We start from the raw sequence: 23,340 nt of genomic DNA on the forward strand, positions 1-23,340 counted from the left end.
TCACAAAGGATGATTTCCAAGTAAATTCTCTTGCATTTTAGAGTAAAACTCTCCCCTTTATACTAGTTACAGGCAGTGGTTTGAATCCCAAAGCTTTGGTTGGAGTTTTACACACATTTGCTGTTTTTATGACTTAAAAATGCTTCCCCAGCTCCCTCTGCTGTACACTTTTTTTATTGTAACTCATAACTTCACAAAGGATGCTTTCCCAGTAAATTCTCTTGCTTTTTAGAGTAGAACTCTCCCCTTTATACTAGTTACAGGCAGTGGTTTGAATCCCAAAGCTTTGGTTGGAGTTTTACACACATTTGCAGTTTTTATTGCTTAAAAATGCTTCCCAGCTCCCTCTGCTGTACACTTTTTTTATTGTAACTCATAACTTCACAAAGGATGCTTTCCCAGTAAATTCTCTTGCTTTTTAGAGTAAAACTCTCCCCTTTATACTAGTTACAGGCAGTGGTTTGAATCCCAAAGCTTTGGTTGGAGTTTTACACACATTTGCAGTTTTTATTGCTTAAAAATGCTTCCCAGCTCCCTGCTGTACACTTTTTTATTTTGACTCATAACTTCACAAAGGATGCTTTCCAAGTAAATTCTCTTGCATTTTAGAGTAAAACTCTCCCCTTTATACTAGTTACAGGCAGTGGTTTGAATCCCAAAGCTTTGGTTGGAGTTTTACACACATTTGCAGTTTTTATTGCTTAAAAATGCTTCCCAGCTCCCTGCTGTACACTTTTTTTATTTTAACTCATAACTTCACAAAGGATGCTTTCCCAGTAAATTCTCTTGCCTTTTAGAGTAGAACTCTCCCCTTTATACTAGTTACAGGCAGTGGTTTGAATCCCAAAGCTTTGGTTGGAGTTTTACACACATTTGCAGTTTTTATTGCTTAAAAATGCTTCCCAGCACCTGCTGTACACTTTTTTTATTTTACTCATAACTTCACAAAGGATGCTTTCCCAGTAAATTCTCTTGCCTTTTCGAGTAGAACTCTCCCCTTTATACTAGTTACAGGCAGTGGTTTGAATCCCAAAGCTATGGTTGGAGTTTTACACACATTTGCATGTTTTTATTGCTTAAAAATGCTTCCCAGCTCCTCTGCTGTACACTTTTTTTATTTTCACTTATAACTTCACAAAGGATGCTTTCCCAGTAAATTCTCTTGCATTTTAGAGTAAAACTCTCCCCTTTATACTAGTTACAGGCAGTGGTTTGAATCCCAAAGCTTTGGTTGGAGTTTTACACACATTTGCAGTTTTTATTGCTTAAAAATGCTTCCCAGCACCTGCTGTACACTTTTTTTATTTTAACTCATAACTTCACAAAGGATGCTTTCCCAGTAAATTCTCTTGCCTTTTCGAGTAGAACTCTCCCCTTTATACTAGTTACAGGCAGTGGTTTGAATCCCAAAGCTATGGTTGGAGTTTTACACACATTTGCTGTTTTTATTGCTTAAAAATGCTTCCCAGCTCCCTCTGCTGTACACTTTTTTTATTGTAACTCATAACTTCACAAAGGATGCTTTCCCAGTAAATTCTCTTGCTTTTTAGAGTAAAACTCTCCCCTTTATACTAGTTACAGGCAGTGGTTTGAATCCCAAAGCTTTGGTTGGAGTTTTACACACATTTGCTAGTTTTTATTGCTTAAAAATGCTTCCCAGCGCCTGCTGTACACTTTTTTTATTTTGACTCATAACTTCACAAAGGATGCTTTCCCAGTAAATTCTCTTGCATTTTAGAGTAAAACTCTCCCCTTTATACTAGTTACAGGCAGTGGTTTGAATCCCAAAGCTTTGGTTGGAGTTTTACACACATTTGCAGTTTTTATTGCTTAAAAATGCTTCCCAGCTCCCTCTGCTGTACACTTTTTTTATTTTCACTTATAACTTCACAAAGGATGCTTTCCCAGTAAAGTCTCTTGCTTTTTAGAGTAAAACTCTCCCCTTTATACTAGTTACAGGCAGTGGTTTGAATCCCAAAGCTTTGGTTGGAGTTTTACACACATTTGCAGTTTTTATTGCTTAAAAATGCTTCCCAGCGCCTGCTGTACACTTTTTTTATTTTGACTCATAACTTCACAAAGGATGCTTTCCCAGTAAATTCTCTTGCATTTTTAGAGTAAAACTCTCCCCTTTATACTAGTTACAGGCAGTGGTTTGAATCCCAAAGCTTTGGTTGGAGTTTTACACACATTTGCAGTTTTTATTGCTTAAAAATGCTTCCCAGCTCCCTCTGCTGTACACTTTTTTTATTTTCACTCATAACTTCACAAAGGATGCTTTCCCAGTAAAGTCTCTTGATTTTTCGAGTAAAACTCTCCCCTTTATACTAGTTACAGGCAGTGGTTTGAATCCCAAAGCTTTGGTTGGAGTTTTACACACATTTGCAGTTATTATTGCTTAAAAATGCTTCCCAGCGCCCTGCTGTACACTTTTTTTATTTTGACTCATAACTTCACAAAGGATGCTTTCCCAGTAAATTCTCTTGCTTTTTAGAGTAGAAACTCTCCCCTTTATACTAGTTACAGGCAGTGGTTTGAATCCCAAAGCTTTGGTTGGAGTTTTACACACATTTGCAGTTTTTATTGCTTAAAAATGCTTCCCAGCTGCCTGCTGTACACTTTTTTTATTTTAACTCATAACTTCACAAAGGATGCTTTCCCAGTAAAGTCTCTTGCTTTTTAGAGTAAGAACTCTCCCCTTTATACTAGTTACAGGCAGTGGTTTGAATCCCAAAGCTTTGGTTGGAGTTTTACACACATTTGCAGTTTTTATTGCTTAAAAATGCTTCCCAGCGCCTTGCTGTACACTTTTTTTATTTTAACTTATAACTTCACAAAGGATGCTTTCCCAGTAAATTCTCTTGCTATTTAGAGTAAAACTCTCCCCTTTATACTAGTTACAGGCAGTGGTTTGAATCCCAAAGCTTTGGTTGGAGTTTTACACACATTTGCTGTTTTTATTGCTTAAAAATGCTTCCCAGCTCCTGCTGTACACTTTTTTTATTTTGACTCATAACTTCACAAAGGATGCTTTCCAAGTAAATTCTCTTGCATTTTAGAGTAAAACTCTCCCCTTTATACTAGTTACAGGCAGTGGTTTGAATCCCAAAGCTTTGGTTGGAGTTTTACACACATTTGCAGTTTTTATTGCTTAAAAATGCTTCCCAGCTCCCTGCTGTACACTTTTTTTATTTTAACTGATAACTTCGCAAAGGATGCTTTCCAAGTAAATTCTCTTGCATTTTAGAGAAGAACTCTCCCCTTGATACTAGTTACAGGCAGTGGTTTGAATCCCAAAGCTTTGGTTGGAGTTTTACACACATTTGCATTTTTTATTGCTTAAAAATGCTTCCCAGCTCCTGCTGTACACTTTTTTTTATTTTGACTCATAACTTCACAAAGGATGCTTTCCAAGTAAATTCTCTTGCATTTTAGAGTAAAACTCTCCCCTTTATACGAGTTACAGGCAGTGGTTTGAATCCCAAAGCTTTGGTTATAGTTTTACACACATTTGCAGTTTTTATTGCTTAAAAATGCTTCCCAGCTCCCTCTGCTGTACACTTTTTTTATTTTCACTTATAACTTCACAAAGGATGCTTTCCCAGTAAAGTCTCTTGATTTTTCGAGTAAAACTCTCCCCTTTATACTAGTTACAGGCAGTGGTTTGATTCCCAAAGCTTTGGTTGGAGTTTTACAAACATTTGCAGTTATTATTGCTTAAAAATGCTTCCCAGCGCCTGCTGTACACTTTTTTTATTTTGACTCATAACTTCACAAAGGATGCTTTCCCAGTAAAGTCTCTTGTTTTTTAGAGTATAACTCTACCCGTTATACTAGTTACAGGCAGTGGTTTGAATCCCAAAGCTTTGGTTGGAGTTTTACACACATTTGCTGTTTTTATTACTTAAAAATGCTCCCCACCTCCCTCTGCTGTACACTTTTTTTGTTGTAACTCATAACTTCACAAAGGATGCTTTCCCAGTAAATTCTCTTGCTTTTTAGAGTAAAACTCTCCCCTTTATACTAGTTACAGGCAGTGGTTTGAATCCCAAAGCTTTGGTTGGAGTTTTACACACATTTGCAGTTTTTATTGCTGAAAAATGCTTCCCAACGCCTGCTGTACACTCTTTTTATTTTGACTCATAACTTCCCAAAGGATGCTTTCCCAGTAAATTCTCTTGCTTTTTAGAGTAAAACTCTCCCCTTTATACTAGTTACAGGCAGTGGTTTGAATCCCAAAGCTTTGGTTGGAGTTTTACACACATTTGCAGTTTTTATTGCATTAAAAATGCTTCCCAGCGCCTTGCTGTATACTTTTTTTATTTTGACTGATAACTTCGCAAAGGATGCTTTCCAAGTAAATTCTCTTGCATTTTAGAATAAAACTCTCACTTTTATACTAGTTACAGGCAGTGGTTTGAATCCCAAAGCTTTGGTTATAGTTTTACACACATTTGCAGTTTTTATTGCTTAAAAATGCTTCCCAGCTCCCTCTGCTGTACACTTTTTTTTTTGTAACTCATAACTTCACAAACGATGCTTTCCCAGTAAATTCTCTTGCATTTTAGAGAAGAACTCTCCCCTTGATACTAGTTACAGGCAGTGGTTTGAATCCCAAAGCTTTGGTTGGAGTTTTACACACATTTGCAGTTTTTATTGCTTAAAAATGCTTCCCAGCGCCTGCTGTACACTTTTTTTATTTTAACTCATAACTTCACAAAGGATGCTTTCCCAGTAAATTCTCTTGCCTTTTCGAGTAGAACTCTCCCCTTTATACTAGTTACAGGCAGTGGTTTGAATCCCAAAGCTATGGTTGGAGTTTGACACACATTTGCTGTTTTTATTGCTTAAAAATGCTTCGCAGCGCCCTGCATGTACACTTTTTTTATTTTCACTTATAACTTCACAAACGATGCTTTCCCAGTAAATTCTCTTGCATTTTAGAGTAAAACTCTCCCCTTTATACTAGTTACAGGCAGTGGTTTGAATCCCAAAGCTTTGGTTGGAGTTTTACACACATCTGCAGTTTTTATTGCTTAAAAATGCTTCCCAGCACCTGCTGTACACTTTTTTTATTTTAACTCATAACTTCACAAAGGATGCTTTCCCAGTAAATTCTCTTGCCTTTTCGAGTAGAACTCTCCCCTTTATACTAGTTACAGGCAGTGGTTTGAATCCCAAAGCTTTGGTTGGAGTTTTACACACATTTGCTCGTTTTTATTGCTTAAAAATGCTTCCCAGCTCCTGCTGTACACTTTTTTTATTTTGACTCATAACTTCACAAAGGATGCTTTCCCAGTAAATTCTCTTGCATTTTTAGAGTAAAACTCTCCCCTTTATACTAGTTACAGGCAGTGGTTTGAATCCCAAAGCTTTGGCTATGAGTTTTACACACATTTGCAGTTTTTATTGCTTAAAAATGCTTCCCAGCTCCCTCTGCTGTACACTTTTTTTATTTTCACTTATAACTTCACAAAGGATGCTTTCCCAGTAAAGTCTCTTGATTTTTAGAGTAAAACTCTCCCCTTTATACTAGTTACAGGCAGTGGTTTGAATTCCCAAAGCTTTGGTTGGAGTTTTACACACATTTGCAGTTATTATTGCTTAAAAATGCTTCCCAGCGCCTGCTGTACACTTTTTTTATTTTGACTCATAACTTCACAAATGATGCTTTCCCAGTAAATTCTCTTGCATTTTTAGAGTAAAACTCTCCCCTTTATACTAGTTACAGGCAGTGGTTTGAATCCCAAAGCTTTGGTTGGAGTTTTACACACATTTGCAGTTTTTATTGCTTAAAAATGCTTCCCAGCTCCTGCTGTACACTTTTTTTATTTTCACTCATAACTTCACAAAGGATGCTTTCCAAGTAAATTCTCTTGCATTTTAGAGTAAAACTCTCCCCTTTATACTAGTTACAGGCAGTGGTTTGAATCCCAAAGCTTTGGTTATAAGTTTTACACACATTTGCAGTTTTTATTGCTTAAAAATACTTCCCAGCTCCCTCTGCTGTACACTTTTTTTATTTTTAACTCATAACTTCACAAAGGATGCTTTCCCAGTAAAGTCTCTTGCTTTTTAGAGTAAAACTCTCCCCTTTATACTAGTTACAGGCAGTGGTTTGAATCCCAAAGCTTTGGTTGGAGTTTTACACACATTTGCAGTTTTTATTGCTTAAAAATGCTTCCCAGCGCCTGCTGTACACTTTTTTTGTTGTAACTCATAACTTCACAAAGGATGCTTTCCCAGTAAATTCTCTTGCTTTTTAGAGTAAAACTCTACCCGTTATACTAGTTACAGGCAGTGGTTTGAATCCCAAAGCTTTGGTTGGAGTTTTACACACATTTGCTGTTTTTATTACTTAAAAATGCTCCCCACCTCCCTCTGCTGTACACTTTTTTTGTTGTAACTCATAACTTCACAAAGGATGCTTTCCAAGTAAATTCTCTTGCATTTTAGAATAAAACTCTCACTTTTATACTTGTTACAGGCAGTGGTTTGAATCCCAAAGCTTTGGTTATAGTTTTACACACATTTGCAGTTTTTATTGCTTAAAAATGCTTCCCAGCTCCCTCTGCTGTACACTTTTTTTTTGTAACTCATAACTTCACAAACGATGCTTTCCCAGTAAATTCTCTTGCATTTTAGAGAAGAACTCTCCCCTTGATACTAGTTACAGGCAGTGGTTTGAATCCCAAAGCTTTGGTTGGAGTTTTACACACATTTGCAGTTTTTATTGCTTAAAAATGCTTCCCAGCGCCTGCTGTACACTTTTTTTATTTTCACTTATAAATTCACAAAGGATGCTTTCCCAGTAAAGTCTCTTGCTATTTAGAGAATAACTCTCCCCTTGATACTAGTTACAGGCAATGGTTTAAATCCCAAAGCTTTGGTTGGAGTTTTACACATATTTGCTCTTTTTATTGCTTAAAAATGCTTCCCAGTTCCTGCTGTACACTTTTTTTTATTTTGACTCTTAACTTCACAAAGGATGCTTTCCAAGTAAATTCTCTTGCATTTTAGAGTAAAACTCTCCCCTTTATACGAGTTACAGGCAGTGGTTTGAATCCCAAAGCTTTGGTTATAGTTTTACACACATTTGCAGTTTTCATTGCTTAAAAATGCTTCCCAGCTCCCTCTGCTGTACACTTTTTTTATTTGTAACTCATAACTTCACAAACGATGCTTTCCCAGTAAAGTCTCTTGCATTTTAGAGAAGAACTCTCCCCTTGATACTAGTTACAGGCAGTGGTTTGAATCCCAAAGCTTTGGTTGGAGTTTTACACACATTTGCAGTTTTTATTGCTTAAAAATGCTTCCCAGCTCCTGCTGTACACTTTTTTTTATTTTGACTCATAACTTCACAAAGGATGCTTTCCAAGTAAATTCTCTTGCATTTTAGAGTAAAACTCTCCCCTTTATACGAGTTACAGGCAGTGGTTTGAATCCCAAAGCTTTGGTTATAGTTTTACACACATTTGCAGTTTTTATTGCTTAAAAATGCTTCCCAGCTCCCTCTGCTGTACACTTTTTTTATTTTCACTTATAACTTCACAAAGGATGCTTTCCCAGTAAAGTCTCTTGATTTTTCGAGTAAAACTCTCCCCTTTATACTAGTTACAGGCAGTGGTTTGATTCCCAAAGCTTTGGTTGGAGTTTTACACACATTTGCAGTTATTATTGCTTATAAATGCTTCCCAGCCCCTGCTGTACGCTTTTTTTATTTTGACTCATAACTTCACAAAGGATGCTTTCCCAGTAAAGTCTCTTGTTTTTTAGAGTATAACTCTACCCGTTATACTAGTTACAGGCAGTGGTTTGAATCCCAAAGCTTTGGTTGGAGTTTTACACACATTTGCTGTTTTTATTACTTAAAAATGCTCCCCACCTCCCTCTGCTGTACACTTTTTTTGTTGTAACTCATAACTTCACAAAGGATGCTTTCCCAGTAAATTCTCTTGCTTTTTAGAGTAAAACTCTCCCCTTTATACTAGTTACAGGCAGTGGTTTGAATCCCAAAGCTTTGGTTGGAGTTTTACACACATTTGCAGTTTTTATTGCTGAAAAATGCTTCCCAACGCCTGCTGTACACTCTTTTTATTTTGACTCATAACTTCCCAAAGGATGCTTTCCCAGTAAATTCTCTTGCTTTTTAGAGTAAAACTCTCCCCTTTATACTAGTTACAGGCAGTGGTTTGAATCCCAAAGCTTTGGTTGGAGTTTTACACACATTTGCAGTTTTTATTGCTTAAAAATGCTTCCCAGCTCCCTCTGCTGTACACTTTTTTTATTGTAACTCATAACTTCACAAAGGATGCTTTCCCAGTAAATTCTCTTGCTTTTTAGAGTAAAACTCTCCCCTTTATACTAGTTACAGGCAGTGGTTTGAATCCCAAAGCTTTGGTTGGAGTTTTACAAACATTTGCAGTTTTTATTGCTTAAAAATGCTTCCCAGCTCCTGCTGTACACTTTTTTTATTTTGACTCATAACTTCACAAAGGATGCTTTCCCAGTAAATTCTCTTGCATTTTAGAGTAAAACTCTCCCCTTTATACTAGTTACAGGCAGTGGTTTGAATCCCAAAGCTTTGGTTGGAGTTTTACACACATTTGCAGTTTTTATTGCTTAAAAATGCTTCCCAGCGCCTGCTGTACACTTTTTTTATTTTAACTCATAACTTCACAAAGGATGCTTTCCCAGTAAATTCTCTTGCCTTTTCGAGTAGAACTCTCCCCTTTATACTAGTTACAGGCAGTGGTTTGAATCCCAAAGCTATGGTTGGAGTTTTACACACATTTGCATGTTTTTATTGCTTAAAAATGCTTCGCAGCGCCCTGCTGTACACTTTTTTATTTTCACTTATAACTTCACAAAGGATGCTTTCCCAGTAAATTCTCTTGCATTTTAGAGTAAAACTCTCCCCTTTATACTAGTTACAGGCAGTGGTTTGAATCCCAAAGCTTTGGTTGGAGTTTTACACACATTTGCAGTTTTTATTGCTTAAAAATGCTTCCCAGCTCCTGCTGTACACTTTTTTATTTTAACTCATAACTTCACAAAGGATGCTTTCCCAGTAAATTCTCTTGCTTTTAGAGTAAAACTCTCCCCTTTATACTAGTTACAGGCAGTGGTTTGAATCCCAAAGCTTTGGTTGGAGTTTTACACACATTTGCAGTTTTTATTGCTTAAAAATGCTTCCCAGCGCCTGCTGTACACTTTTTTTATTTTAACTCATAACTTCACAAAGGATGCTTTCCCAGTAAATTCTCTTGCATTTTAGAGTAAAACTCTCCCCTTTATACTAGTTACAGGCAGTGGTTTGAATCCCAAAGCTTTGGTTGGAGTTTTACACACATTTGCAGTTTTTATTGCTTAAAAATGCTTCCCAGCTCCTCTGCTGTACACTTTTTTTATTTGTAACTCATAACTTCACAAAGGATGCTTTCCCAGTAAATTCTCTTGCATTTTAGAGTAAAACTCTCCCCTTTATACTAGTTACAGGCAGTGGTTTGAATCCCAAAGCTTTGGTTGGAGTTTTACACACATTTGCAGTTTTTATTGCTTAAAAATGCTTCCCAGCTCCCTGCTGTACACTTTTTTTATTTGTAACTCATAACTTCACAAAGGATGCTTTCCCAGTAAATTCTCTTGCATTTTAGAGTAAGAACTCTCCCCTTTATACTAGTTACAGGCAGTGGTTTGAATCCCAAAGCTTTGGTTGGAGTTTTACACACATTTGCAGTTTTTATTGCTTAAAAATGCTTCCCAGCGCCTGCTGTACACTTTTTTTATTTTGACTCATAACTTCACAAAGGATGCTTTCCCAGTAAATTCTCTTGCTTTTAGAGTAAAACTCTCCCCTTTATACTAGTTACAGGCAGTGGTTTGAATCCCAAAGCTTTGGTTGGAGTTTTACACACATTTGCAGTTTTTATTGCTTAAAAATGCTTCCCAGCTCCTGCTGTACACTTTTTTTTATTTTGACTCATAACTTCACAAAGGATGCTTTCCCAGTAAATTCTCTTGCATTTTAGAGTAAAACTCTCCCCTTTATACTAGTTACAGGCAGTGGTTTGAATCCCAAAGCTTTGGTTGGAGTTTTACACACATTTGCAGTTTTTATTGCTTAAAAATGCTTCCCAGCTCCCTGCTGTACACTTTTTTTATTTTGACTCATAACTTCACAAAGGATGCTTTCCCAGTAAATTCTCTTGCATTTTAGAGTAAAACTCTCCCCTTTATACTAGTTACAGGCAGTGGTTTGAATCCCAAAGCTTTGGTTGGAGTTTTACACACATTTGCAGTTTTTATTGCTTAAAAATGCTTCCCAGCGCCTGCTGTACACTTTTTTTATTTTGACTCATAACTTCACAAAGGATGCTTTCCCAGTAAATTCTCTTGCATTTTAGAGTAGAACTCTCCCCTTTATACTAGTTACAGGCAGTGGTTTGAATCCCAAAGCTTTGGTTGGAGTTTTACACACATTTGCAGTTTTTATTGCTTAAAAATGCTTCCCAGCGCCTGCTGTACACTTTTTTTATTTTGACTCATAACTTCACAAAGGATGCTTTCCCAGTAAAGTCTCTTGCTTTTTAGAGTAAAACTCTCCCCTTTATACTAGTTACAGGCAGTGGTTTGAATCCCAAAGCTTTGGTTGGAGTTTTACACACATTTGCAGTTTTTATTGCTTAAAAATGCTTCCGAGCGCCTGCTGTACACTTTTTTTATTTTGACTCATAACTATACAAAGGATGCTTTCCCAGTAAATTCTCTTGCATTTTTGAATAAAACTCTCCCCTTTATGCTAGGTACAGGTAGTGGTTTGAATCCCAAAGCTTTGGTTGGAGTTTTACACACATTTGCAGTTTTTATTGCTTAAAAATGCTTCCCAGCTCCCTCTGCTGTACACTTTTTTTATTGTAACTCATAACTTCACAAAGGATGCTTTCCCAGTAAAGTCTCTTGCTTTTGAGAGTAGAACTCTCCCCTTTATACTAGTTACAGGCAGTGGTTTGAATCCCAAAGCTTTGGTTGGAGTTTTACACACATTTGCAGTTTTTATTGCTTAAAAATGCTTCCGAGCGCCTGCTGTACACTTTTTTTATTTTGACTCATAACTTCACAAAGGATGCTTTCCCAGTAAATTCTCTTGCATTTTTAGAGTAAAACTCTCCCCTTGATACTAGTTACAGGCAGTGGTTTGAATCCCAAAGCTTTGGTTGGAGTTTTACACACATTTGCAGTTTTTATTGCTTAAAAATGCTTCCCAGCGCCTGCTGTACACTTTTTTTATTTTGACTCATAACTTCACAAAGGATGCTTTCCCAGTAAAGTCTCTTGCTTTTTAGAGTAAAACTCTCCCCTTTATACTAGTTACAGGCAGTGGTTTGAATCCCAAAGCTTTGGTTGGAGTTTTACAACATATTTGCGTTTTTATTGCTTAAAAATGCTTCCCAGCTCCTGCTGTACACTTTTTTTTATTTTGACTCATAACTTCACAAAGGATGCTTTCCAAGTAAATTCTCTTGCATTTTAGAGTAAAACTCTCCCCTTTATACTAGTTACAGGCAGTGGTTTGAATCCCAAAGCTTTGGTTGGAGTTTTACACACATTTGCAGTTTTTATTGCTTAAAAATGCTTCCCAGCTCCCTCTGCTGTACACTTTTTTTATTGTAACTCATAACTTCACAAAGGATGCTTTCCCAGTAAATTCTCTTGCATTTTTAGAGTAAAACTCTCCCCTTTATACTAGTTACAGGCAGTGGTTTGAATCCCAAAGCTTTGGTTGGAGTTTTACAAACATTTGCAGTTTTATTGCTTAAAAATGCTTCCCAGCGCCTGCTGTACACTTTTTTATTTTGACTCATAACTTCACAAATGATGCTTTCCCAGTAAATTCTCTTGCTTTTTAGAGTAAAACTCTCCCCTTTATACTAGTTACAGGCAGTGGTTTGAATCCCAAAGCTTTGGTTGGAGTTTTACACACATTTGCAGTTTTTATTGCTTAAAAATGCTTCCCAGCTGCCTGCTGTACACTTTTTTTATTTTGACTCATAACTTCACAAAGGATGCTTTCCCAGTAAATTCTCTTGCTTTTTAGAGTATAACTCTCCCCTTTATACTAGTTACAGGCAGTGGTTTGAATCCCAAAGCTTTGGTTGGAGTTTTACACACATTTGCTGTTTTTATTGCTTAAAAATGCTTCCCAGCTCCCTCTGCTGTACACTTTTTGTATTTGTAACTCATAACTTCACAAAGGATGCTTTCCCAGTAAATTCTCTTGCTTTTTAGAGTAAAACTCTCCCCTTTATACTAGTTACAGGCAGTGGTTTGAATCCCAAAGCTTTGGTTGGAGTTTTACACACATTTGCAGTTTTTATTGCTTAAAAATGCTTCCCAGCTCCCTTGCTGTACACTTTTTTTATTGTAACTCATAACTTCACAAAGGATGCTTTCCCAGTAAATTCTCTTGCTTTTTAGAGTAAAACTCTCCCCTTTATACTAGTTACAGGCAGTGGTTTGAATCCCAAAGCTTTGGTTGGAGTTTTACACACATTTGCAGTTTTTATTGCTTAAAAATGCTTCCCAGCTCCCTCTGCTGTACACTTTTTTTATTGTAACTCATAACTACACAAAGGATGCTTTCCCAGTAAATTCTCTTGCTTTTTAGAGTAAAACTCTCCCCTTTATACTAGTTACAGGCAGTGGTTTGAATCCCAAAGCTTTGGTTGGAGTTTTACAAACATTTGCAGTTTTTATTGCTGAAACGTTTTCATTTTGACTCATAACTTCACAAAGGATGCTTTCCCAGTAAATTATCTTGCTTTTTAGAGTAGAACTCTCCCCTTGATACTAGTTACAGGCAGTGGTTTGAATCCCAAAGCTTTGGTTGGAGTTTTACACACATTTGCTGTTTTTATTGCTTAAAAATGCTTCCCAGCGCCGACTGTACAATTTTTTTATTTTGACTCAAAACTTCACAAAGGATGATTTCCAAGTAAATTCTCTTGCATTTTAGAGTAAAACTCTCCCCTTTATACTAGTTACAGGCAGTGGTTTGAATCCCAAAGCTTTGGTTGGAGTTTTACACACATTTGCTGTTTTTATGACTTAAAAATGCTCCCCAGCTCCCTCTGCTGTACACTTTTTTTTATTGTAACTCATAACTTCACAAAGGATGCTTTCCCAGTAAATTCTCTTGCCTTTTCGAGTAGAACTCTCCCCTTTATACTAGTTACAGGCAGTGGTTTGAATCCCAAAGCTATGGTTGGAGTTTGACACACATTTGCTGTTTTTATTGCTTAAAAATACTTCGCAGCGCCCCCTGTACACTTTTTTATTTTCACTTTTAAATTCACAAAGGATGCTTTCCCAGTAAATTCTCTTGCATTTTAGAGTAAAACTCTCCCCTTTATACTAGTTACAGGCAGTGGTTTGAATCCCAAAGCTTTGGTTGGAGTTTTACACACATCTGCAGTTTTTATTGCTTAAAAATGCTTCCCAGCACCTGCTGTACACTTTTTTTATTTTAACCCATAACTTCACAAAGGATGCTTTCCCAGTAAATTCTCTTGCCTTTTCGAGTAGATCTCTCCCCTTTATACTAGTTACAGGCTGTGGTTTGAATCCCAAAGCTCTGGTTGGAGTTTTACACACATTGGCAGTTTTTATTGCTTAAAAATGCTTCCCAGCTCACTCTGCTGTACACTTTTTTTTATTGTAACTCATAACTTCACAAAGGATGCTTTCCCAGTAAATTATCTTGCTTTTTAGAGTAGAACTCTCCCCTTGATACTAGTTACAGGCAGTGGTTTGAATCCCAAAGCTTTGGTTGGAGTTTTACACACATTTGCTGTTTTTATTGCTTAAAAATGATTCCCAGCGCCGACTGTACAAATTTTTTATTTTGACTCAAAACTTCACAAAGGATGATTTCCAAGTAAATTCTCTTGCATTTTAGAGTAAAACTCTCCCCTTTATACTAGTTACAGGCAGTGGTTTGAATCCCAAAGCTTTGGTTGGAGTTTTACACACATTTGCTGTTTTTATGACTTAAAAATGCTCCCCAGCTCCCTCTGCTGTACACTTTTTTTATTGTAACTCATAACTTCACAAAGATGCTTTCCCAGTAAATTCTCTTGCTTTTTTGAGTAAAACTCTCCCCTTTATACTAGTTACAGGCAGTGGTTTGAATCCCAAAGCTTTGGTTGGAGTTTTACACACATTTGCAGTTTTTATTGCTTAAAAATGCTTCCCAGCTCCCTCTGCTGTACACTTTTTTTATTGTAACTCATAACTTCACAAAGGATGGTTTCCGAGTAAATTCTCTTGCTTTTTAGAATAAAACCCTCCCCTTTATACTAGTTACAGGCATTGGTTTGAATCCCAAAGCTTTGGTTGTAGTTTTACAAACATTTGCAGTTTTTATTGCTGAAACTTTTTCATTTTGACTCATAACTTCACAAAGGATGCTTTCCAAGTAAATTCTCTTGCATTTTAGAGTAAAACTCTCCCCTTTATACTAGTTACAGGCAGTGGTTTGAATCCCAAAGCTTTAGTTGGAGTTTTACACACATCTGCAGTTTTTATTGCTTAAAAATGCTTCCCAGCACCTGCTGTACACTTTTTTTATTTTAACTCATAACTTCACAAAGGATGCTTTCCCAGTAAATTCTCTTGCCTTTTCGAGTAGAACTCTCCCCTTTATACTAGTTACAGGCAGTGGTTTGAATCCCAAAGCTATGGTTGGAGTTTGACACACATTTGCTGTTTTTATTGCTTAAAAATGCTTCGCAGCGCCCCCAGTACACTTTTTTATTTTCACTTTTAAATTCACAAAGGATGCTTTCCCAGTAAATTCTCTTGCATTTTAGAGTAAAACTCTCCCCTTTATACTAGTTACAGGCAGTGGTTTGAATCCCAAAGCTTTGGTTGGAGTTTTACACACATCTGCAGTTTTTATTGCTTAAAAATGCTTCCCAGCACCTGCTGTACACTTTTTTTATTTTAACTCATAACTTCACAAAGGATGCTTTCCCAGTAAATTCTCTTGCCTTTTCGAGTAGAACTCTCCCCTTTATACTAGTTACAGGCAGTGGTTTGAATCCCAAAGCTATGGTTGGAGTTTGACACACATTTGCTGTTTTTATTGCTTAAAAATGCTTCGCAGCGCCTGCTGTACACTTTTTTATTTTCACTTATAACTTCACAAAGGATGCTTTCCCAGTAACGTCTCTTGCATTTAAGAGTAAAACTCTCCCCTTTATACTAGTTACAGGCAGTGATTTGAATCCCAAAGCTTTGGTTGGAGTTTTACACACATTGGAAGTTTTTATTGCTTAAAAATGCTTCCCAGCACCTGCTGTACACTTTTTTTATTTTAACTCATAACTTCACAAAGGATGCTTTCCCAGTAAATTTTCCTGCCTTTTCGAGTAGAACTCTCCCCTTTATACTAGTTACAGGCAGTGGTTTGAATCCCAAAGCTATGGTTGGAGTTTGACACACATTTGCTGTTTTTATTGCTTAAAAATGCTTCGCAGCGCCTGCTGTACACTTTTTTATTTTCACTTATAACTTCACAAAGGATGCTTTCCCAGTAAAGTCTCTTGCATTTAAGAGTAAAACTCTCCCCTTTATACTAGTTACAGGCAGTGGTTTGAATCCCAAAGTTTTGGTTGGAGTTTTACACACATTGGCAGTTTTTATTGCTTAAAAATGCTTCCCAGCTCCCTCTGCTGTACACTTTTTTTTATTGTAACTCATAACTTCACAAAGGATGCTTTCCCAGTAAATTCTCTTGCTTTTTAGAGTAAAACTCTCCCCTTTATACTCGTTACAGGCAGTGGTTTGAATCCCAAAGCTTTGGTTGGAGTTTTACACACATTTGCTGTTTTTATTGCTTAAAAATGCTTCCCAGCGCCTGCTGCACACTTTTTTTATTTTGACTCATAACTTCACAAAGAATGCTTTCCCAGTAAATTCTCTTGCATTTTATAGTAAAACTCTCCCCTTTATACTATTTACAGGCAGTGTTTTGAATCCCAAAGCTTTGGTTGGAGTTTTACAAACATTTGCAGTTTTTATTGCTTAAAATTGCTTCCCAGCGCCTGCTGTACAATTTTTTTATTTTGAATCATAACTTCACAAAGGATGCTTTCCCAGTAAATTATCTTGCTTTTTAGAGTAGAACTCTCCCCTTGATACTAGTTACAGGCTAGTGGTTTGAATCCCAAAGCTTTGGTTGGAAGTTTTACACACATTTGCAGTTTGTATTGCTTAAAAATGCTTCCCAGCTCCCTCTGCTGGACAATTGTTTTATTGTAACTCATAACTTCACAAAGGATGCTTTCCCAGTGAATTATCTTGCTTTTTAGAGTAAAAGTCTCCCCTTTATCCTAGTTACAGGCAGTGGTTTGAATCCCAAAGCTTTGTTTGGAGTTTTACACACATTTGCAGTTTTTATTGCTTAAAAATGCTTCACAGCTCCTGCTGTTACACTTTTTTTATTTTGACTCATAACTTCAAAAAGGATGCTTTCCCAGTAAATTCTCTTGCTTTTTCGAGTAGAACTCTCCTATTTATACTAGTTACAGGCAGTGGTTTGAATCCCAAAGCTTTGGTTGGAGTTTTACACCCATTTGCAGTTTTTATTGCTTAAAAATCCTTCCCAGCTCCCTCTGCTGTACACTTTTTTTTATTGTAACTCATAACTTCACAAAGGATGCTTTCCCAGTAAATTCTCTTGCTTTTTAGAGTAAAACTCTCCCCTTTATACTAGTTACAGGCAGTGGTTTGAATCCCAAAGCTTTGGTTGGAGTTTTACACACATTTGCAGTTTTTATTGCTTAAAAATGCTTCCCAGCTCCCTCTGCTGTACACTTTTTTTATTTGTAACTCATAACTTCACAAAGGATGCTTTCCCAGTAAAGTCTCTTGCTTTTTAGAGTAGAACTCTCCCCTTTGATACTAGTTACAGGCAGTGGTTTGAATCCCAAAGCTTTGGTTGGAGTTTTACACACATTTGCAGTTTTTATTGCTTAAAAATGCTTCCCAGCTCCCTCTGCTGTACACTTTTTTTTATTGTAACTCATAACTTCACAAAAGGATGCTTTCCCAGTAAATTCTCTTGCTTTTTAGAGTAAGAACTCTCCCCTTTATACTAGTTACAGGCAGTGGTTTGAATCCCAAAGCTTTGGTTGCAGGTTTACACACATTTGCTGTTTTTATTGCTGAAAAATGCTTCCCAGCGCCTGCTGTACACTTTTTTTATTTTGACTCATAACTTTCACAAAGGATACTTTCCAAGTACATTCTCTTGCATTTTAGAGTAAAACTCTCCACGTTATACTAGGTACAGGCAGTGGTTTGAATCCCAAAGCTTTGGTTGGAGTTTTACACACATTTGCAGTTTTTATTGCTTAAAAATGCTTCCCAGCGCCTGCTGTACACTTTTTTTATTTTCACTTATAAATTCACAAAGGATGCTTTCCCAGTAAAGTCTCTTGCTTTTTAGAGAAGAACTCTCCCCTTGATACTAGTTACAGGCAATGGTTTAAATCCCAAAGCTTTGGTTGGAGTTTTACACATATTTGCTCTTTTTATTGCTTAAAAATGCTTCCCAGCTCCTGCTGTACACTTTTTTTTATTTTGACTCATAACTTCACAAAGGATGCTTTCCAAGTAAATTCTCTTGCATTTTAGAGTAAAACTCTCCCCTTTATACTAGTTACAGGCAGTGGTTTGAATCCCAAAGCTTTGGTTGGAGTTTTACACACATTTGCAGTTTTTATTGCTTAAAAATGCTTCCCAGCTCCCTCTGCTGTACACTTTTTTTATTTTGACTCATAACTTCACAAAGGATGCTTTCCCAGTAAAGTCTCTTGATTTTTAGAGTATAACTCTACCCGTTATACTAGTTACAGGCAGTGGTTTGAATCCCAAAGCTTTGGTTGGAGTTTTACACACATTTGCTGTTTTTATTAGCTTAAAAATGCTTCCCAGCTCCCTCTGCTGTACACTTTTTTTATTTGTACTCATAACTTCACAAAGGATGCTTTCCCAGTAAATTCTCTTACTTTTTCGAGTAAAACTCTCCCGTTTATACTAGTTACAGGCAGTGGTTTGAATCCCAAAGCTTTGGTTGGAGTTTTACACACATTTGCAGTTTTTATTGCTTAAAAATGCTTCCCAGTGCCTGCTGTACGCTTTTTTTATTTTGACTCATAACTTCACAAAGGATGCTTTCCCAGTAAAGTCTCTTGCTTTTTAGAGTATAACTCTACCCTTTATACTAGTTACAGGCAGTGGTTTGAATCCCAAAGCTTTGGTTGGAGTTTTACACACATTTGCTGTTTTTATTGCTTAAAAATGCTTCCCAGCTCCCTCTGCTGTACACTTTTTTTGTTGTAACTCATAACTTCACAAAGGATGCTTTCCCAGTAAATTCTCCTTGCATTTTAGAGTAAAACTCTACCCTTTATACTAGTTACAGGCAGTGGTTTGAATCCCAAAGCTTTGGTTGGAGTTTTACACACATTTGCATGTTTTTATTGCTTAAAAATGCTTCCCAGCGCCTGCTGTACACTTTTTTATTTTCACTTATAACTTCACAAAGGATGCTTTCCCAGTAAAGTCTCTTGCATTTTAGAGTAAGAACTCTCCCCTTTATACTAGTTACAGGCAAGTGATTTGAATCCCAAAGCTTTGGTTGGAGTTTTACACACATTGGAAGTTTTTATTGCTTAAAAATGCTTCCCAGCACCTGCTGTACACTTTTTTTATTTTAACTCATAACTTCACAAAGGATGCTTTCCCAGTAAATTTCTCTGCCTTTTCGAGTAGAACTCTCCCCTTTATACTAGTTACAGGCAGTGGTTTGAATCCCAAAGCTATGGTTGGAGTTTGACACACATTTGCTGTTTTTATTGCTTAAAAATGCTTCGCAGCGCCTGCTGTACACTTTTTTATTTTCACTTATAACTTCACAAAGGATGCTTTCCCAGTAAAGTCTCTTGCATTTAAGAGTAAAACTCTCCCCTTTATACTAGTTACAGGCAGTGGTTTGAATCCCAAAGTTTTGGTTGGAGTTTTACACACATTGGCAGTTTTTATTGCTTAAAAATGCTTCCCAGCTCCCTCTGCTGTACACTTTTTTTTATTGTAACTCATAACTTCACAAAGGATGCTTTCCCAGTAAATTCTCTTGCTTTTTAGAGTAAAACTCTCCCCTTTATACTCGTTACAGGCAGTGGTTTGAATCCCAAAGCTTTGGTTGGAGTTTTACACACATTTGCTGTTTTTATTGCTTAAAAATGCTTCCCAGCGCCTGCTGCTACACTTTTTTTATTTTGACTTATAACTTCACAAAGGAATGCTTTCCCAGTAAATTCTCTTGCATTTTATAGTAAAACTCTCCCCTTTATACTATTTACAGGCAGTGTTTTGAATCCCAAAGCTTTGGTTGGAGTTTTACAAACATTTGCAGTTTTTATTGCTTAAAATTGCTTCCCAGCGCCTGCTGTACAATTTTTTTATTTTCACTTATAACTTCACAAAGGATGATTTCCAATTAAATTCTCTTGCATTTTAGAGTAAACTCTCCCCTTTATACTAGTTACAGGTTGTGGTTTGAATCCCAAAGCTTTGGTTGGAATTTTACACACATTTGCAGTTTGTATTGCTTAAAAATGCTTCCCAGCTCCCTCTGCTGGACAATTGTTTTATTGTAACTCATAACTTCACAAAGGATGCTTTCCCAGTGAATTATCTTGCTTTTTAGAGTAAAAGTCTCCCCTTTATCCTAGTTACAGGCAGTGGTTTGAATCCCAAAGCTTTGTTTGGAGTTTTACACACATTTGCAGTTTTTATTGCTTAAAAATGCTTCACAGCTCCTGCTGTTCACTTTTTTTTATTTTGACCCATAACTTCAAAAAGGATGCTTTCCCAGTAAATTCTCTTGCTTTTTCGAGTAGAACTCTCCTATTTATACTAGTTACAGGCAGTGGTTTGAATCCCAAAGCTTTGGTTGGAGTTTTACACCCATTTGCAGTTTTTATTGCTTAAAAATCCTTCCCAGCTCCCTCTGCTGTACAGTTCTTTTCATTGTAACTCTTAACTTCACAAAGGATGCTTTCCCAGTAAATTCTCTTGATTTTTAGAGTAAAACTGTCCCCTTTATACTAGTTACAGGCAGTGGTTTGAATCCCAAAGCTTTGGTTGGAGTTTTACACACATTTTGCTGTTTTCATTGATTAAAAATACTTCCCAGCGCCTGCTGTACACTTTTTTTATTTTCACTCATAACTTCACAAAGGATGCTTTCCAACTAAAGTCTATTGCTTTTGAGAGTAGAACTCTCCCCTTTGAACGACTTACAGGCAGTGGTTTGAATCCCAAAGCTTTGGATGGAGTTTAACACACATTTGCTGTTTTTATTGCTTAAAAATGCTCCCCAGCTCCCTCTGCTGTACACTTTTTTTTATTGTAACTCATAACTTCACAAAAGATGCTTTCCCAGTAAATTCTCTTGCTTTTTAGAGTAAAACTGTCCCCTTTATACTAGTTACAGGGAGTGGTTTGAATCCCAAAGCTTTGGTTGCAGGTTTACACACATTTGCTGTTTTTATTGCTGAAAAATGCTTCCCAGCGCCTGCTGTACACTTTTTTTATTTTGACTCATAATTTCAAAAAGGATACTTTCCAAGTACATTTTCTTGCATTTTAGAGTAAAACTCTCCACGTTATACTAGGTACAGGCAGTGGTTTGAATCCCAAAGCTTTGGTTGGAGTTTTACACACATTTGCAGTTTTTATTGCTTAAAAATGCTTCCCAGCGCCTGCTGTACACTTTTTTTATTTTCACTTATAAATTCACAAAGGATGCTTTCCCAGTAAAGTCTCTTGCTTTTTAGAGAAGAACTCTCCCCTTGATACTAGTTACAGGCAATGGTTTAAATCCCAAAGCTTTGGTTGGAGTTTTACACATATTTGCTCTTTTTATTGCTTAAAAATGCTTCCCAGCTCCTGCTGTACACTTTTTTTTATTTTGACTCATAACTTCACAAAGGATGCTTTCCAAGTAAATTCTCTTGCATTTTAGAGTAAAACTCTCCCCTTTATACGAGTTACAGGCAGTGGTCTGAATCCCAAAGCTTTGGTTATAGTTTTACACACATTTGCAGTTTTTATTGCTTAAAAATGCTTCCCAGCTCCCTCTGCTGTACACTTTTTTTATTTTCACTTATAACTTCACAAAGGATGCTTTCCCAGTAAAGTCTCTTGATTTTTCGAGTAAAACTCTCCCCTTTATACTAGTTACAGGCAGTGGTTTGATTACCAAAGCTTTGGTTGGAGTTTTACAAACATTTGCAGTTATTATTGCTTAAAAATGCTTCCCAGCGCCTGCTGTACACTTTTTTTATTTTGACTCATAACTTCACAAAGGATGCTTTCCCAGTAAATTCTCTTGCTTTTTTGAGTAGAACTCTCCCGTTTATACTAGTTACAGGCAGTGGTTTGAATCCCAAAGCTTTGGTTGGAGTTTTACACACATTTGCAATTTTTATCGCTGAAAAATGCTTCCCAGTGCCTGCTGTACGCTTTTTTTATTTTGACTCATAACTTCACAAAGGATGCTTTCCCAGTAAAGTCTCTTGTTTTTTAGAGTATAACTCTACCCGTTATACTAGTTACAGGCAGTGGTTTGAATCCCAAAGCTTTGGTTGGAGTTTTACACACATTTGCTGTTTTTATTACTTAAAAATGCTCCCCACCTCCCTCTGCTGTACACTTTTTTTGTTGTAACTCATAACTTCACAAAGGATGCTTTCCCAGTAAATTCTCCTGCTTTTTAGAGTAAAACTCTACCCTTTATACTAGGTACAGGCAGTGGTTTGAATCCCAAAGCTTTGGTTGGAGTTTTACACACATTTGCAGTTTTTATTGCTGAAAAATGCTTCCCAACGCCTGCTGTACACTCTTTTTATTTTGACTCATAACTTCCCAAAGGATGCTTTCCCAGTAAATTCTCTTGCTTTTTAGAGTAAAACTCTCCCCTTTATACTAGTTACAGGCAGTGGTTTGAATCCCAAAGCTTTGGTTGGAGTTTTACACACATTTGCAGTTTTTATTGCATAAAAATGCTTCCCAGCGCTTGCTGTATACTTTTTTTATTTTGACTGATAACTTCGCAAAGGATGCTTTCCAAGTAAATTCTCTTGCATTTTAGAATAAAACTCTCACTTTTATACTTGTTACAGGCAGTGGTTTGAATCCCAAAGCTTTGGTTATAGTTTTACACACATTTGCAGTTTTTATTGCTTAAAAATGCTTCCCAGCTCCCTCTGCTGTACACTTTTTTTTTTGTAACTCATAACTTCACAAACGATGCTTTCCCAGTAAATTCTCTTGCATTTTAGAGAAGAACTCTCCCCTTGATACTAGTTACAGGCAGTGGTTTGAATCCCAAAGCTTTGGTTGGAGTTTTACACATATTTGCTCATTTTATTGCTTAAAAATGCTTCCCAGCTCCTGCTGTACACTTTTTTTTATTTTGACTCATAACTTCACAAAGGATGCTTTCCAAGTAAATTCTCTTGCATTTTAGAGTAAAACTCTCACTTTTATACTTGTTACAGGCAGTGGTTTGAATCCCAAAGCTTTGGTTATAGTTTTACACACATTTGCAGTTTTTATTGCTTAAAAATGCTTCCCAGCTCCCTCTGCTGTACACTTTTTTTATTTTCACTTATAACTTCACAAAGGATGCTTTCCCAGTAAAGTCTCTTGATTTTTCGAGTAAAACTCTCCCCTTTATACTAGTTACAGGCAGTGGTTTGATTCCCAAAGCTTTGGTTGGAGTTTTACAAACATTTGCAGTTATTATTGCTTAAAAATGCTTCCCAGCGCCTGCTGTACACTTTTTTTATTTTGACTCATAACTTCACAAATGATGCTTTCCCAGTAAATTCTCTTGCTTTTTTGAGTAGAACTCTCCCGTTTATACTAGTTACAGGCAGTGGTTTGAATCCCAAAGCTTTGGTTGGAGTTCTACACACATTTGCAGTTTGTATCGCTGAAAAATGCTTCCCAGTGCCTGCTGTAACGCTTTTTTTATTTTGACTCATAACTTCACAAAGGATGCTTTCCCAGTAAAGTCTCTTGTTTTTTAGAGTATAACTCTACCCGTTATACTAGTTACAGGCAGTGGTTTGAATCCCAAAGCTTTGGTTGGAGTTTTACACACATTTGCTGTTTTTATTACTTAAAAATGCTCCCCACCTCCCTCTGCTGTACACTTTTTTTGTTGTAACTCATAACTTCACAAAGGATGCTTTCCCAGTA

The sequence above is a fragment of the Phycodurus eques genome, chromosome 2 (genome assembly GCF_024500275.1).
Source record: "Phycodurus eques isolate BA_2022a chromosome 2, UOR_Pequ_1.1, whole genome shotgun sequence".
NCBI lineage: Eukaryota > Metazoa > Chordata > Actinopteri > Syngnathiformes > Syngnathidae > Phycodurus > Phycodurus eques.